The 5,870-nt window shown below is 37.6% G+C and overlaps 1 long non-coding RNA gene across 1 annotated transcript; it reads right to left on the reverse strand.

Annotated features, from left to right (window-relative positions):
• Window positions 1–754: 754 nt before the first annotated feature.
• LOC122406231 (uncharacterized) lies at window positions 755–1,552 on the reverse strand. Its single transcript, XR_006259938.1, has 3 exons — window positions 1,309–1,552; window positions 1,052–1,239; window positions 755–830 (listed from the first exon to the last, which is right to left on the reverse strand). It is a non-coding gene; the product is annotated as an uncharacterized lncRNA (long non-coding RNA).
• Between the last annotated feature and the right edge of the window lie 4,318 nt (window positions 1,553–5,870).

Below are 5,870 nucleotides of genomic sequence, written 5' to 3' on the forward strand. Positions count from 1 at the left end.
CGAACCTGAGAGAAATGATGAGGAAGAGTGGCAATTGAAAGATGTTGTCCTTATCGAGGACGTCAAGACCGTTCCGATCGGTTGATGACTAGCAAATTCATTGGAAAAGGACACGAAACTTGAACAAAAAAATGAACAAACGTTTGGTAGTGTAAGATTTAAAGCGAGAATTTTGAAAAAATATTTATTTTTTATTCCTTTCTCATGTCAAATAATTGTGATAACAGGTTTTTTTTTTTATCATTTCAAGCAAATACACTATTTCTATGACAAATGATCTCACGGAAGTCGGAGATCAACGAAACATTCGTGTAAATAGGAGGGCTCACAATTAATTCTTCTGGATGAGAAAATCGAGGCGTCTTTTTTAAGCCTCGAGAAATGAAAAATACGCGCCTCGATGAAGCCTAGTACCTTATGAAACGAAAGCGTAACACTTTTGCTAATATCGATACAATTTAAGTATGTGTACGTGTTTTTGTCTTGTTGTTTTTTTTGCTGTTCAAGCCATTCGTAATAGTGTGGACAACATTACTAATATGTGACTCGGTGAGTTCATATCAGTACGTGGGATGCTTCAGATTCGGTGAACTTGACTTTTGAGCTGTGATAAAGATCCTCTATGCCAGAACCCATGGACATTCCAAGTCACGACTGTATCTGTGGAACAAAAGTTCAAGTCATTTCCACGTAATCTTAGCAGTATTGCCATTCAAATTTGGTCTCATTGATCACTTACCGACTGACCGGGCGACAGGGATTTTCTGAAGAATCCGATGAATTCTTCACGTTCAACTCACCGTCGTCGGTGTTGAAAACTGTCGAATTACCTGTTTTTTTGAATTTTTATAATCAAATAATTGGAAAATTAGAGTGATAAATGTAATTTTGAATATGATGATTTCTAGACGTTTCTGAAGTCTATAGAAGCTTCGATATTATTGCAATTTTCCATTCAATTATTGTATTACAAAACAAAAACTATAGTCGAAAAAAGAAAGATTAACATCGTGATTTTGTTTTTGTTTCGAATCGTAAATCCGGATTTTACCTGAGGGAAAAAGCATCGTATGCCTTAGCTATTCGCCGCTTATAAAAGGTGGCAAACTGTCATCCTCGTCTACCACCAAAATGACTGACATTATCAACTGTAATCGATTCGACCATTTCAAGCCATTGTTGATTGTAGGAACGAAACTTTTCGACTTTGATACGAGCAGCCCAGTCTTTATCGCACATCTGAAAAAAACATTCAATTACTTTTTGTCGTTTTGTACACACAAATTATGGGCTTTCGAATAAACTTACGGCGATCACATCCAAACAAGCATCACAAACTTTACGTATCGCTGGATTCTTATCGTGCATCAGATCTATAAGATATCCTGGGGCTTCTGCAAAAGAATCTGAAATTTCGATTGAAACGAATTTATTCTTGAAGACAAATTTTCCCGAAAAATTCTATCGCAAAATAATAAATATGATCGAAGCATAAACCCTCTAATTACCATTACCAGTCTCGCGAATCAAATAATCCCTCGTCGAGTCGTGCTTCGATATCTGCTAGAATACGTAAATTATTTGCAAAACAATTTCGTCGTCCTCCTGTTTCGCTGTAACAATAACGATCCAGAACGTCATTAATTGTAAAAAAAAGAGAATGGAAAGATCAACGAAATAGTTGAAAATCTCGTCTACTTCATATTTTTATCAAAAGGTCAGAAGAAGGCGCCCCACGTTGGGCGCCAAATTTGTGACCGATTTTTCGAACGCCACAAAATTCAACCACTCCTATTGTCGATTTTTTTTATTCGGATTTAATTCCTTGGGCGCCAGTCGCTATACGACTTGACTTAGAAAAGGTTGAATAGTTGACCGGCTTGATTCAGCGGGAAGGGCGGGGTAACTTCGAGAATAATTCACTATGACACCAAATACTTCAATATTTCACACAATCTTTAATTTCACTGTACTTCTACAATATTCGGGAAGCGACCTTTTAATCAAATTCATTCGATGAGAATATGTTCCGGGAAATCGCGACGCGAAACGACAACGAAGAGAAAAAGTCACGAATCAACGCACACTATCACACTCACCCGATCGAGATCCTACATTCAGTACAATCTATTCCGAGCTCGTATTTTCTATCATGGATCTACTCATGATTAGAAATTATTCCGGAAATAAAATTCGATGATGAAAAATTAGGGAGAAAAATATAATACTGAACCCCCGTTAATCGGTTATTCAGCCGAGCTATCTCCCAGAATCGCGTTTGAACTCTCGATCCACGTCCTCGTTCTCTCTCACTCACTCACAGAAGAATACAAAAAAGTATAACGGAAACGAGCGAAATTACCCCTTTTTCGGGTGATAAATCATTACACGATAATTCACGGGAACGAACTAGAGCCCACCAACCGAGATGAACAACGAAAGATTGAACTTACGATGGATGAACTATTTTCCCAAGATCACACGTCCGATCCGCTCGATACTCCACGAAAGTCTGTCTAAATCGATCACCGTCACGCAGTACGTTACCGCTCTTCTCTCTCCCCTTTTCTCGATCTATGTTCGCCCTATGACAGGTGCGTGACATGAATTATGCTCGCGGGGCGTTAGACGGGGCCCCGAATTTTCGTGGGAACAATTAGTTGTTTCTTTATGATGTGAATTAACCCCTGGCCCGATTATTACGACGATGGATATTTTTATGACGGGAGGAGAAGAGATTTTTCATATTACGAATTACGATACTGCTGATGATTTTTATATTCTCTAAGGATCAGACGCCCCTCTTGACGGGACTCCCCTGAGTTTTTCGATGTACGACGTCGCTGATTTTCCAAAATTCCAAGTTTCGAATATTCTCGAGCCTTCGAGAACATTCGACGACGGTTTTTGTGAGAGTTGGTGTGCGTGTGATGTATGTGTGAGTGTCCATGTGTTGTGTACGAGCCCTGCTCGAAGTACACCGACGTTTCGAATGTTCCCCTCTCATTCCACTCGGGAAAAACGATCCAATATGTGAACCTCAATTCGAATATCTCGACAACGACGGTTGGTGTTCCCTCTAATTCGAATTAGACGCTCCCAAATTACATGAAATGATAAGATTACGAATCGATTAAATCTTCTCTATCTTTCTCAACAAGGCCCTACGGAAATCTTTGCGGGATCGTTGCGTGGCTGGAGCATCGATCGAAACGGACAGGAGAGCATTTGTGACTGTTCCTCCATTTACTCTTTCTTTTAAGTAACCATGAAATAAAAAATCGTCACAACACCCCCTCTCTAGACGTTGACCGCCCCGGTCAATGGACTCTCGTTAACTAGAATAGATTTTTTTTTCAAAGATAGGACTTTACTATGTCACGGCCACGTCTTCTTCCCACAAAGCTTTCCATAGATTAAGTCACTTTTTGAAACAAAACTTTTCTCTCTTACTCAACTGGACAAACTCGACAAGACATCAGACAACACATCCGAACCAACAAACAAGAACTTAGGGAGGTAGGGAAAAGGAAGATTATACTGTCTGCTTACTGTTTAGTCTGCTTTTTAATTCTTCAAATGGAACAGAAAGTCACATGGTTCTGTCATACGGGAAAGTCTGTTTCACAAAACATTATTTGAGGTAGATATAATCTTGTAAATCAAAAATAAGTTCCCATCAAGAATAGCCATCGGCTTTTAACACAAAAAGAGCGTAACCTAATGTTTTCCACGATACTCTCTATTAGAAAAGAATTACAAAAAAAATAACTTATTATCAAAAATTCCTTTACTTTTTTCATGTTGAAAATCAAGAATAAATAATAATCTTCGAACCTTTCAATAACTCTATGAGTGAGAGTTAAATATCCGCCTTGCACAATAATCGGGCGCAATCTTCATCACAAGTTGCAGTGCCAAGTAGAACAACGACTTCAAGAACAAGGTCATCCTGTACTTTTCCTACAAAAGAAAAAATAATGATACTTCGGTTCTTTATTTTGAAAGCGAGAAGTAAAAACGGACTTGGAATGAGGGCAAGGATTATCGTCACTATTCTGTCGAATTTCAAATTAAAATCAAATTATCGATCGCTAAATTTGATTATTTCACAAATTTATTCGTATAACAAACCATTATCGATTTCGTTACTCGAATACCAAAGCATTTCTCGTCAATTTAAAAAATGGACAAATTTTCCTTCACCAATATTTCTTGAATTTCTACTTACCAAATCTCAGTAACAAACCGTACCAAACATTAATAAACGGAGAAAAATCATATTCCAAACGAATTAACGCAACATTTCCGTAATATAAAAATTTTGTAAAATTGGACAAATTTGCAAATTTCAAAATATCATCTCTTCTATACGCTAACAATCAATTTTTAACTTCAAGAAGTATTAATATTCGGAAAATATTAAGTTCCAACCGTCTACACTCGGGATTTTCGAAATAAATCGTATTTGGAAAATTGGACAAATTTCTCGACTTAAAAATTTTTATTTGAATTTTTCGGAGTTCAACTCAAATAACAAACTATACCGAATTAAAAACAGCGGAGAACAGTCCGTTTCCAATCGTTTGAACATTTAATTTTGCCATTTTTAATATTTTTTGGAATTGGACAAATTTTTCGAAAATTTTCCTGTTCTCAATTTTCATATAACAAACGCAACCAAGCCGTTACATTTAAAGTACAATCAATTTCAAAAACTTTTCATTAATATTTTTCAATAAAATACGATTTTCGTAATTGGACAAATTTTTCAAAACTCCCCCTACTTGCAGATTTCCAGATAACAAACGTTACTATACCATTATATACAAAATACAATTAATTTCCAAACGTTTTAAATAAAACTTTTCAATAAAATTCAAATTTTAAATTCTGGACAAAATTTTTATACGCTCCCATTTCTCGACTTTTGGACCAGTTTTTCGTGTATTAATCGTTCTTTAGTAAATTTCAAACAAAATCAAAATGAAGGACCTTACGTCAGAGGAGCTGCAAGTGCTCCGCGATCAGTTATTGTTAAAAGAGCGTGAATTGGTAGAAAAAGAACGTAGGTTACAACATCAGGAGGAAGTTCTTGACGAAGAGCGATTGGAGGTTGCAAAACAATTCGAAACACTCCAATCTGCAACGGATGAGGGTGAAGTCAATAAACAAGAGAAATCATCAAACGATCGGTTAAAACATTTAATTGATTTAATTAATGAGCAACAAAATGCAAGCAAATCTTTACAGAATAATCTCGACAGAATAATGAGTGAGATAAAAGGCTTAAAGACCGAGAGGCCGAGTTCTCGGGCCGCTATGTTCACAACCACTTGATCAACAATCAGGCGAAAACAAGTACCCCTCGCAAAAACGATGTCCGACACGCGCAAAATTCCCCGGGTACGATCAACCTCCCGAGCGTCAAATACAAAGACGCGCTCGAATCCGTACCGATTTTTACTGGGTATAATTTCCCAGTCCTTCGATTCATTCGTGCCTGTCAAAAGGTGCGAAGTTTATTTAGTCCTCAGCACGAGCCCACGTTGGTTCTGCTCCTAAAAAATAAATTAAAAAGTCATGCACAAACCGCCTTCGAGGACGATAACTCTCGAACCATCAAAGAACTCGTGGAACGGTTAAAATTATTGTTTGGATCATCTAAATCGGTTAACGAGTATCGCGGCGAGTTAGGTACGATAACAAAAATGCCGTCCGAAAATATGATTCAGTATATCAGCCGCGTCAAGGATCTGCACTTCGAGATTATCGAAATGGACACCGAAACATGGGGTCCTCTTTCTCGCGAACATCGCGCGCAATGTGAAAACGATACAATGGATAGTTTCGTCAAGGGCCTGCCGCCC

The sequence above is a fragment of the Venturia canescens genome, chromosome 2 (genome assembly GCF_019457755.1).
Source record: "Venturia canescens isolate UGA chromosome 2, ASM1945775v1, whole genome shotgun sequence".
In the NCBI taxonomy this organism is placed as follows: Eukaryota; Metazoa; Arthropoda; class Insecta; order Hymenoptera; family Ichneumonidae; genus Venturia; species Venturia canescens.